At 39.6% G+C, this 10372-nt stretch overlaps 1 protein-coding gene across 3 annotated transcripts in view; it reads right to left on the minus strand.

The window, feature by feature from the left end:
• Window positions 1-2317, minus strand: part of LOC111951901 (regulator of microtubule dynamics protein 2) — a 94047-nt gene extending 91730 nt beyond the window's left edge. The window contains exon 1 of one of the 3 annotated variants that reach the window (XM_023970224.3): window positions 2016-2317. The gene's annotated coding sequence lies outside the window, so the exon portion shown is untranslated. Of the gene's footprint in view, window positions 1-679; window positions 757-2015 lie in introns of those variants that run through there. The other 2 variants (XM_023970225.3, XM_023970226.3) reach the window with 2 other exon arrangements.
• Between the last annotated feature and the right edge of the window lie 8055 nt (window positions 2318-10372).

Raw genomic sequence — 10372 nt, forward strand, 5'->3', positions numbered from 1 at the left:
GTCAAAATACGTTCGGTACTCACCAGAATATTGAGTTTTGCAGAGCAACTATTGTCATTACTGCCGTTCCGTACGGCATGTACTTCCCCCAAAAAATTCTAAGTAAAAATGTAATAATTGACCTTTCGGGATACTGTACTGTACTGCTGCTGGAGGAGCCTTAGATTTGGCGCATGCGCACTTGGTCAAAAACAATATTTTTAATTTAGACCTTTTTTGGAAGTAACGGCAGTAATGACAATAGATGCTCTGCGAAAGTCTATATTTTGGTGAGTACCGATCGTGTTTTCACGTCATAACGTTTGCAGAGCTGAATTTAAGGATCCTGGATCTCGTCTCCTCAAGCCTACTGGTTCAGCGAACACTCAAGCTAGTCAGTTAGCGAGACAGAATAATGTCAAAGAAAGGACATGTAATGGCATGGACAGAGCCACCTAGCTTGCGAACTAATGCCTGGCAATGGTGTTCACGCTGTGTTGTTTACTATAACCAAACAGAGAAAATAGATCGCTAGCTAAAGTAGCTTTAGCGCAACATAAAGCAGTGTATTTGAGTGTGGCACCCTTAAGCTATCGCATAGTTGTGGACTTGACAACAGTTAAATGTAAAACACTTTAAGGTTCAATAAAATAATATTAATTAAACTCCAAAAAAGGTAGAAATTGTAGCTGTCATTGACCTTACTGCGGAGAAGCGAGCAGTCTCTGTACACCTGTAGTTTGAGTATTATTTATGTGCAACAACCAAATATTCCGTCTTATCAGGAGAGGTTGATACATCATCGAAATGTTCCGACCTCAACCGCAATGACTGTGTGTCAGTTTACCGATCAAGGTAGGGTGATATGGTGATACTTTTTAACGCATCAAACCTGTCAAGTCCTTTGATGATTATGGCATTTGCAATGGAACAAAGTAACAACCTGAAAACCGTACTACATGTGTTCCTCTACAACTCAGAAGCGAGTAGCCACACCATTTMTATTATTGTTCACTCCCCATCACGGCCGATCGTGATATAGCCGGAGATCGAGGAATCGAACCAGGGTCTGTAGTGACGCCTCTAGCACTGAGATGCAGTGCCTTAGACCACTGTGCCAATTCTGTAAAAAAAATCATTTATTGGGTAATCGTTGGGAGTAAGCTATCGCTGATATTAAATGTGTTTATAGTTAGCTGTCTGCTATATACATTTTCTGGATATTATTAACCCCAGATATCTCAAATAATTATTGTATCATGTCATTCAACCCACTGGACAGTGGGCGCAGATGTCAGTTCAACGTCGAGTTTTGATTGAGTTACCAACCAACGTGAATTAAACTTAAAATCAACCAAACATTTCCCCATTTCATTGGAATTTGGTTAAAAGTTTGTTGAAAAAAATACTAAATTCCCCTACATTGATGACCTTTTGAAAATCCAATCCGTTTCCCACAGAACATCATCACATTTAATTATTTAATTATTGTTGAAATGACGTGGAAACCTTGATTCAACCAGTTTTTGCTCAGTAGGAAAGGTCCATGTGGCATTTAAACTAACAATACTATTGTGGTCTTTGATCCTACAATGATGGACTACTGCGTTTCCAAAACATTTCAGATGTCGAGGTTTAAAGATCTGCTGGAAAGCAGAGACTGTCATGTAATAGATTTGAGCAAAAGACTAATCCAGCGGCTCAACTGAACGGCCAAAGTACACTCCAACAACAACAACACCCATGCACCTCTGTGTTAACTAGGTTGAATACCAGACTGCACCCTGAGAACAGGCAATGAGATCAGTCTCTGAATCCATTGACAAATCAGTGTAATATTATCATAATGAAAATGGCATTTTTACAGAATAAAGTTAATTCAGAATATAGGTTCAAGGACCCCTACAGCTGAAATTCCATAATCACAAAAATCAGTCCCATTAGGCCATGCTTTTTTTAATGTTATTGATCAACTTCGAAAACACCCCTTATTCATTTTAACTGGATAAGAATTGCAAAAAACAATGGCAACTCACCTCCAAAAGGGATTTTGTCTCTCTGTGGGAGCTGTTCTCACACTGTGCCCAGGCTGAGTGTGTACGAGGGAGGATCACAAATGCACTTAATCTGATCAACTTTGAACCTGCAGTCAGTTGAAGCGGCACTGTCCTCGTCAGCTTTTGATTCTCAGGGTTATAAAAGGCCGTTTAATGTTAACCTGTATTTAACTAGGCAAGTCAGTTAAGAATAAATTCTCATTTTCAATTATTGCCTAGGGTTAACGGTGGGTTCTGCCCCTGCCTTGTTCAGAATGACAGATTTTTGTTAACTTGTCAGCTCGGCGATTCAATCCTGCAACCTTTCGGTTACAAATCCAACGCTCTAACCACTAGGCTACCTATGCGGTGCTATAGTAGGAAAATTGAAATGTTGATTTTTCAAACATATTCTGTACAGTAGGAACAATCTGTACTGTGAAACATCAGAAACAACAGAGTGGTAGGATCAGATTGTAAAAAGTGTAGTATTTTTTTTTTTTAAATACAAAAGTTATATATATATATTTATTTTTTTTTTTTTTTTGTGCAAAATATCCCACACGGTTGTTCTTTGTCTGTCACAACATCACTTCAGTTTGCTTATCTCCTGGATAATCTGCCCACCATATTTACATCTCACCTGCACCACAGTAATGCTGCTATAGGGCTCAAAGTACTCATTGGAAGATTTCAATCAAGCTCCTTTAAAATTATATTTACATAATACATACAGATACACAATTTCCTGTCTCAGTCAAATCAAATCAAGTTTATTTTATATAGCCCTTCGTACATCAGCTAATATCTCGAAGTGCTGTACAGAAACCCAGCCTCAAACGCCAAACAGCAAGCAATGCAGGTGTAGAAGCACGGTGGCTAGGAAAAACTCCCTAGAAAGGCTAAAACCTAGGAAGAAACCTAGAGAGGAACCAGGCTATGGGGGGTGGCCAGTCCTCTTCTGGCTGTGCCGGGTGGAGATTATAACAGAACATGGCCAAGATGTTCAAATGTTCATAAATGACCAGCATGGTCAAATAATAATCAGGAGTAAATGTCAGTTGGCTTTTCATAGCCGATCATTAAGAGTATCTCTACCGCTCCTGCGGTCTCTAGAGAGTTGAAAACAGCAGGTCTGGGACAGGTAGCACGTCCGGTGGACAGGTCAATTTGATGACGTAACTTTTTTWTTTTTATAATTTGAATCACATGGATTTCATAACCATAACCTTGAAAGATAATGTGCTTTGTTTAACCAACCCAAAATTATTTTGGAGGTTGTGTGATTCTACAGAAGTGGTGCAAATTGCAATCCCACCCCAACAAAAACTTTATGTTATACCCTTCCCCAGATATATGCCTATTTTTTTTTTTTAAACAGTTAAGTCTCTTAACTTATTTACATGCTAGGTTCTAATTCAATCCAAGGCAATGACAAATATATTTTAATTAATATAGTACAAAGTCATTGTTTATACATCGATTTCTATTGAGAGGTGGGTGTCCCAAACCCTAACTCTTCATGTTCTTCATGTTAATAAAAATTAAAAAAGCAATTAATGATTTTTGAAGAAAAAATCAAATGCAATATTATTTCAATAGATCATRTTGAGTTGTTCTATTATTACATTCAAAGATACTGATCTATTTAGTCGTTTTGTTTATCTTTCAAACATCTTTCTCCKAAAAAATGCTGTCCCACCTTTTGATGTCATTACCGAAACACACACATTAAAAGACCGTAGAATGAATGTGCCTTAAGCCACACCCTTACAAATGTCACCAGGTAATGGGATTCCACCCCTTTCCCGCATGGCCACATGGTGAGTAGTCTGTCTGCAAACATTTTGGAGAAAATGAGTGAACAATTTGGTAAATCTTCATATATTTTTAAGAACTGTCACTACCGAACATTTAATATATCAAGAAATATGTCAAGTACGTTGTCAGGACTAAAATATATGTTTTCTGGGATGTACAGTGCCTTGCAAAAGTATTCATCCCCCTTGGCATTTATCCTATTTTGTTGCATTACGACCTGTAATTTAAATAGATTTTTATTTGGATTTAATGTAATGYACATACTCAAAATAGTCTAAATTGGTGAAGTGAAACGGAAAAAAATTACTTGTTTAAAAAACGGAAAAGTGGTGCGTTCATATGTATTCACCCCCTTTGCTATGAAGCCCCTAAATAAGATCTGGTGCAAACAATTACATTCAGAAGTCACATAAATAGTTAAATAATGTCCCCCTGTGTGCAATCTAAGTGTCACATGATCTGTCACATGATCTCAGTATATATACACCTGGTCTGAAATGCCCCAGAGTCTACAACACCACTAAGCAAGCGGCACCATGAAGACCAAGGAGCTCTCCAAACAGGTCAGGGACAAAGTTGTGTAGAAGTACAGATCAGGGTTGAGTTATGAAAAAATATCAGAAACTTTGAACATCCCACAGAGCACCATTAAATCCATTATTAAAAAATAGAAAGAATATGGCACTACAACAAACCTGCCAAGAGAGGGCCGTCCACCAAAACTCACGGACCAGGCAAAGAGGGTATTAATCAGAGAGGCAACAAAGAGACCAAAGATAACCCTGAAGGAGCTGCAAAGCTCCACAGCGGAGATTGGAGTATCTGTCCATAGGACCACTTTAAGCCATACACTCCACAGAGCTGGGCTTTATGGAAGAGTGGCCAGAAAAAAGCCATTGCTTAAAGAAAAAAATAAGCAAACCCATTTGGTYTTCGCCAAAAGACATGTGGGAGACTCCCCAAACATATGGAATAAGGTACTCTGGTCAGATGAGACTATAATTGAGCTTTTTGGCCATCAAGGAAAATGCTATGTCTGGCGCAAACCCAACACCTCTCATCACCCCGAGAACAACATGGTGGCAGCACCATGCTGTGGGGATGTTTTTCATCAGCAGGGACTGGGAAACTGGTCAGAATTGAAGGAATGATGGATGGTGGTAAATACAGGGAAATTCTTGAGGGAAACCTGTTTGTCTTCCGGAGATTTGAGACTGGGACGAAGGTTCACCTTCCAGCAGGACAATGACCCTAAGCATACTGCTAAAGGAACACTTGAGTGGTTTAAGGGGAAACATTTAAATGTCTTGGAATGGCCTAGTCAAGGCCCAGACCTCAATCCAATTGAGAATCTGTGGTATGTCTTAAAGATTGCTGTACAACAGTGGAACCCATCCAACTTGAAGGAGCTGGAGCAGTTTTGCCTTGAAAAATTGGCAAAAATCCCAGTGGCTAGATGTGCCAAGCTTATAGAGACATACCCCAAGAGAATGCAGCTGTAATTGCTGCAAAAGGTGGCTCTACAAAGTATTGACTTTGTATAGTGAATAGTTATGCATGCTGACGTTTTCTGTTTATTAGTCTTATTTCTTGTTTGTTTCACAATAAAACAAATATTTAGCATCTTCAAAGTGGTAGGCAAAAAATCCATTTGAATTCCAAGGCAACAAAATAGGAAAAATGCCAAGGGAGTGAATACTTTCACAAGCCACTGTACATTTGTCCAAATTAAAGAGATCCAGTCATGTGTTAACTATGGGGTTACTTTTAAAGTAAAAAGAGTCAAAATTGTCCAAACCAAAACGGTCACAACCGAAACAATTGACAGCATAGAGATATATAGTGGTCTCATCTTTGTATCTGTGCCATTTTGGCATCTGTAACAGCTCGGCAGCACCATTGAGGRTATCTCCATTTAAAAGTTGCATGCGCCTTGCTCTACCAACCGAGCTTATCATGTGGGTAGTGGACAAGTGCACACTTCAGGGAAAAGTGTAGATATTGAGATGCATAGCCAGCAGGGGGGCTCAAACCCTTCAAGAGCCCAATCTATTTGGCCATAACATAGGTGTGTATAATGTCCTGGACTGTAACGTACTGTGTGCTACTGAACTATACTGTACTATACAATATTATACGTTTATTGGTCAGGCACACAGATTTGCATATGTTATTGCAGGTACAGCGAAAATGCTTTTGTTTGTAGTTCCAAACGTGCCTTAATATGTAGCAATACAAACAATYCACACATATTCCAAAAAGTAAAAAGAAAGAAATCCCCACCCAGTTGACTACTTTTAAATGGTGGAAGCCCTCAATGGCAATGTCTATACTAAAAATGAGTTATATCCATCTAGAGTCCTCCATTTATTTCTATGATTGATAACGAAACACCTGTTATTTTGTCAAGATAAAATAGGTAATGTGATCATTTAAACATCAAACAACATAATTAATTAGATGCATAAGTAAATCAATCAACACGTTTCAGAATCATACAATCAACATTGAACATTTTACAGAGAACAATAGAGATGAACAACGTAGTAACAACATGGATTTTTAACACTTTTTAAAATATATAATTTGGTATGCAAATACCATTTCTACAAGTATTCTGTAATAGAAGGTTAATCAAAATGATCACTATTGTGCATGGTTCTCCCTTTATTGCAACTGTTTTGGTGAGGAATTCAGGTAAATATTTAAAATATGCAATACAAACAAAGTGTGTGAGTAGTATACTGTGTACAGTGCCTTCAGAAAGTATTCATACCCCTTGACTTATTCTACATTTTGTTGTGTTAYAGGCTGAATTCAAAATGGTTAAAAATAAAACAATTCCCCCATCTACACATTTAGAAATGTTTGCAAATTAATTGAAATACTGAAATACCTAATTTACATACAGTACCAGTCAAAAGTTTGTACACACCTACTCATTCAAGGGTTTTTCTTTATTTGTACTATTTTCTACATTGTAGAATACTAGTGAATACATCAAAATTATGAAATAACACATATGGAATGATGTAGTAACCAAAAAAGTGTTTTCCAAAATGTTTCAAAGTAACCACACTTTGCCTTCATGACAGCTTTGCATACTCTTGGCATTRTCTCAACCAACTTCACCTGGAATGCTTTTCCAACAGTCTTGAAGGAGTTCCCACATATGCTGAGCAGGTGTTGGCTGCTTTTCCTTCACTCTGCGGTCCAACTCATCCCAAACCATCTCAATAGCCCTTACACARCCTGGAGGTGTGTTGGGTCATTGTCCTGTTGAAAAAYACGATAGTCCCACTAAGCGCAAACCAGATTGGATGGTATATTGCTGCAGAATGCTGTGGTAGCCATGCTGGTTAAGTGTGCCTTGAATTCTAAATAAATCACAGACAGTGTCACCAGCAAAGCACCCCCACACCATCACACCTCATCCGCCATGCTTCACGGTGGGAACCATACATGTGGAGATCATCCGTTCACCCACTCTGCGTCTCACAAAGACACGGCGGTTGGAACCAAAAATCTCAGATTTGTACTCATCAGACCAAAGGACAGATTTCCACCAGTCTAATGTCCATTGCTRGTGTTTCTTGYCCCAAGCAAGTCTCTTCTTCTTATTGGTGTCCTTTAGTAGTGGTTTCTMTGCAGCAARTCGACCATGAAGGCATGATTCATGCAGTCTTCTCTGAACAGTTGATGTTGAGATGTGTCTGTTACTTGAACTCTGTGAAGCATTTATTTGGGCTGCAATTTCTGAGGCTGGTAACTCTAATGAACTTACCCTCTGCAGCAGAGGTAACTCTTGCTCTTCCTTTCCTGTGGCAGTCAGTTTCATCATAGCGCTTGATGATTTTTGAGACTGCGCTTGAAGGAACTTTCAAAGTTCTTGAAATGTTCCGTATTGACTGACCTTCATGTGTTAAAGTAATGATGGACTGTCATTTCTCTTTGCTTATTTGAGCTGTTTTTGCCATAATATGGACTTGGTCTTTCACCAAATAGGGCTATCTTCTGTATACCACCCCAACCGTGTCACAACACAACTGAATGGCTCAAACGCATTWAGAAGGAAAGAAATTACACAAAGTAACTTTTAACAGGGCACACCTGTTAATTGAAGTGCATTCCAGGTGACAACCTCATGAAGCTGGTTGATAGAATGTCAAGAGTGTGCAAAGCTGTCATCAAGGCAAAGGGTGACTACGCTGAAGAATCTCAAATATAAAATATATTTTGATTTCRTTAACACCTTTTTGCTTACTACATGATTCCATGTGTGTTATTTCATAGTTTTGATGTCTTCACTATTATTCTACAATGTAAAAATAAAGAAAAACCCGGGAATGAATAGGTGTGTCCCAACTTTTGACTGGTACAGTACTGTAAGTATTCATACCCATTTGCTACGGCACTCCAAATTTAACTCAGGTGCATCCAATTTCCTTTGATCATCCTTGAGATGTCACTATGACTTGATTGGAGTCCACCTGTGGCCAATTCAATTGTTTGGACATGATTTAGAAAGACAATTGTGTCGTAAATAGGTTCACTACTCGAGGCTTTGATCAACAGTGTACACTAGTGGCACTTGCTGGTAAAAATAATTTAGAGCAAAATTATTGATTATTATTATTTGTGCCCTGGACCTATAAGAGCTCTTTGTCACTTCCCACAAGCCCGGGTTGTGACAAACTCACACTCATTCTTATGTTTAATAAATGTATTGTATAGTGTGTGTGTGGCAGGCTTACAATGATGGCAAAAAAACAGCGTTTGAGAGTGCGCTGACCCTGGTGCTAGAGGGGGTATGCAGCTGGAGGTTGAATGTTTGAAGGGGTACGGGACTATAAAAAGGTAGGGATCCACTGCACTAGAGTATTGTTCCAGGCCCACAGCCTGCATTCTTCCAGCCTGAGGGAACAAAACCCCCACCTGAAACTCAGAGGCATGGCGTAAAAAAAAAGAAAAAGCCTGGCCTTGGACTTGCCCCACAGACGCAGATGGACCGATAAGAAGAGAGGCATCTAGCCGTGGCCTCGCCTCCATCGGGTCAAAGTCCGCAGATAAGGGGCCATCGTCAACAGACATTTATTATCCGCCAACGGCAGGCAGCCGGCCAAGGCCTCATGCCACTGACGGGGAGAGAAAGCAGTCGGATTCGCCTCATGCACAGAAATAGGCTCATAACTGTTGTCAAATGATACACATGTAAGAGGATGAATAATTCAGCCATTGCTATCAGTCGCCRGGTGAGAGACCACAAACTTTCAGGTTGAAAATCCCGCCTCAGAATCACATATTGGGGTTTCACCGACTTACATTAGGTGGGTTACCTCAGTTGACCAATCACTTCAGCATCACTTGCCTGCCATGTAACGAAGGTATTCATTTAGCCATAAGGATGTGCCAGGCAGGTGTTGTATCACCACAGATATTTTATTATCTCTATTTCCCCCTCTCTGTGTTTGGGAGAAAGCATGCTCACACTCATTCATTCCATTGATGTCTAGCTTAACCTTAAAGTAAAAAATATATATAAATGGACTGTTTGAAAATGTGAAGAATATGTATAAATGTGAATCACATGTGTATTTGGCGTACCCCCGACGGCATTGCGCGTACCCCGGGGAAGGGTAAAAAAAAAAATCGAATTTGTTTTCTATTTTTCCAACATATCAGGTAGATGTTCAGTGCCTTCAGAAAATGATTATACCCCTTGACATATTCCACATTTTGTTGTGTTACAGTCTGAATTCAAAATGTATTAAATCCATTTTTTCCCTCACTACACACAATACCCCATAATGTTTTTAGAAAAAAAAAACACACCATGAGTCAATACTTTGTAGAAGCACATTTGGCAGCAATTACAGCTTTGAGTCATCTTGGGTATGTCTGTAACAGCTTTGCAACATCTGGATTTATGGAGCAGCGTTGAACAGCAATCTTCAAGTCTTTCCACAGATTTTCAATGGGATTCAAGTCTGGGCTTTGGCTGGGCCACTCAAGGACTTTCACATTCTTGTTCGGAAGCCATTCCAGCATTGCTTTGGCTGTATGCTTGGGGTCATTGTTGGAATGCAAATCTTCGCCCCAGTCTAAGGTTGTTTGCACTCTGAAGTAGGTTCTCATCGAGGATTTGCCTGTATTTGGGTCTATTTATTGTTTCCTCTATCCTTACCAGTCTCCCAATCCATGCCTTTTAAAAGCATCCCCCTAGCATGATACTGCCACCACCATGCTTCACGGTAGGGAAGGTGTTAAACGGGTGATGAGCTGTGCCTGGTTTTCTCCAGACATAGCGCTTTGCATTCAGGCCAAAGAATTCAATTGTTGTCTCATCAGACCACAGAATCTGTTGACTTACAATCTCAGAGTCTTTCACATGCCTTTTTGCAAACTCCAGGCGTGCTGTCGTGCCWTTTTCTCAGGGGTGACTTCCATCTGGCCACTCTCCCATAAAGCCAAGATTGTTGAAGTGCTGTAGAGATCATTGTCCTTTRGGCAGGTTCTACCATCTCAGCCAAGGAAGT

Source organism: Salvelinus sp. IW2-2015, linkage group LG25 (assembly GCF_002910315.2).
Source record: "Salvelinus sp. IW2-2015 linkage group LG25, ASM291031v2, whole genome shotgun sequence".
NCBI lineage: Eukaryota > Metazoa > Chordata > Actinopteri > Salmoniformes > Salmonidae > Salvelinus > Salvelinus sp. IW2-2015.